The sequence below is a fragment of the Dasypus novemcinctus genome, chromosome 1 (assembly GCF_030445035.2).
Source record: "Dasypus novemcinctus isolate mDasNov1 chromosome 1, mDasNov1.1.hap2, whole genome shotgun sequence".
Classification (NCBI taxonomy): Eukaryota; Metazoa; Chordata; class Mammalia; order Cingulata; family Dasypodidae; genus Dasypus; species Dasypus novemcinctus.
This window is the reverse complement of record NC_080673.1, coordinates 18,912,757-18,914,958: the sequence shown is the minus strand read 5'-3', so window position 1 is coordinate 18,914,958 and position 2,202 is coordinate 18,912,757.

Genomic DNA, 2,202 nt, shown 5'->3' with positions numbered 1-2,202 from the left:
TATTTCATGTTTCCCATTTTAAGGTAAATATTCTGTTTCAGATTTGCAGTCTTATGGAGTTTTTCCTCAAATACAGCTCCTCTAATAAATAATGTACTTTTACCTTGATTTGAAATATCAGCTTTCTGTTTTATATGAGGTCTTTTCAAAGGGTAAAAATGTAATGATAAAATTTATTATAACCAAAATTACAGGTCAGCAAAATCTCTTGATCTCTAGCTTTTCAGTGTCTGTTAAATTTTCTATTAAAACCATCATAAAAGATCAATTCAAGGTTTTTATTTAAAAACAAAACAAAACAAAACTCACCTATACTGCAAAATTGCAAGCAAATTCCACTTTTCCTGAGGTGTTTTTCTTCAAACTTCATAACGTAACGACCTAATAATCCTCAAAACACTGCTGAGAGGTGAGTAACTAAGGTTATGTTACAATGGCCTATAAAATTCATTTTCTGTACCCAGAAATGGATTTTTGTTTAGGGCTTTGATCACTCTTTTGTGCTGACTTAGGCAAGAGGTACCAGGGGCCTATTCACAGATGGGGCCTGTCTGCAATAGCCTTTCAAGAAGGCAGTGAAATATAACTCTATTAAAAACAGTTCAATCAGACACATGGAATCATTGCTCAGGAGTGAAGATAAGCCAAACTATTTGAAAAGAAAACATACAGAAGAACTCCACAACAATGTAGAAAATTAAAACAAAAATCAAAGCAAAATGAAACCTCTACGTCATTACTAGCAGAAATATTCAAATCTATAACAGCAATGTTCCCTTTGGCTTTACTTGCAGTAAAATGCTTTGTGATGACATATGTCATCCTGCTAAGTAAAATAAGAACATAAAAATTAACACAAATAGATACAACTGTGATAATGGCAAATATATATTTATAACTCAGTCTCCTCTCAGCTGTTTGCTATCCATTGCGATAACCTGCTTCTCAAAGGTGAGTGTCCATCTCTCTTTTGACAATTGCAGATAGATTTGCGTTTCAGAAAATCATATAAATGAAAGCATTCGTATATTGCCTTTTGAATCTTAATGTACTTTTTCATTCATTTGTGTTATTAACTGTATCATTAATTTGTTCCTTTGTATTGTCGAAGACATGATAGTTCCTTTACCCATTCATCAATTGAAGGACACTTGGAGGTTTCCAGTATTAGTGAATATGAACAAAGTCATTATAACCATTTGTGGAAATTTTCTAGAAAAACACAAACTTTCATTTTAAGTGGATAAATATCTAGAAATGAGATTGTTGGGCTAAATGGTAATTGGATGTTTACTTTTATAAGAAGTTGCAAAATTATTTTCCCAAATGGTTACACCATTTTGTGTTCTCACCTGCAATGGTTTAATGTACCAAGTGTTCAGCCACTTCACCAGAACTTGATATTCCTCAAATTCTTAATATCCCATTTGATAGGCGGGTAGTAGTATTCCATAAGGCTTTTACTTGCATTTCCCTAATGTCTAATGATGTTGAGTATATTTTCATGTGGTTCTTTTGTAAAGTGCCAAATCTTTTGCTCATTTATATTAGGATACTTTTTTCAAAGAAATCAGTTTTTTTATACATATTAATAAAGCACAAATCTGTCAAAAGTGTGCAATCAATGGTATTTAGTATAATCCCATAGTTGTGCATTCTCTTTAATCATTTTTAGAGCATTTTCATTATTCTAATAATAATAATAAAGGAACAAACAAAACTCATCACCTCTCAATCTCTCTATGCTTCCCCAGTCATACATAGCTGCAATTTTGTTTATGTCTCTCTAGTATACTTGTATTTTTATTTTGTAAAAACAGTCTTATATATGCAATATCACCCATATTTGTATTTTACATGAATTTTCACTATGTTACACAGTCCAATGTTACATTTTTTAGATTTCATTCTAGTAACATACATGACCTTAGACTTACCCTTTCAACCACTGTCATACCCATTTAAAAGCCTTGCTAGTACAAACACTGTGATGTGCTTTCACCATTTCTATTCATTTCCAAAGATTTACAAACAATATTTGTATGAGTTTTCACAGACAAACCATTAGCTTTCCATTCTCTACCATCTTTGTATTTTCTGGTGACCTATATTCTAATTATTAAATCCATGAGCTTACATATATATTTAGTTCTTAATAGCACAATCATAGGGTAATTGTCCTTTTGTGTCTGGCTTGTCTCA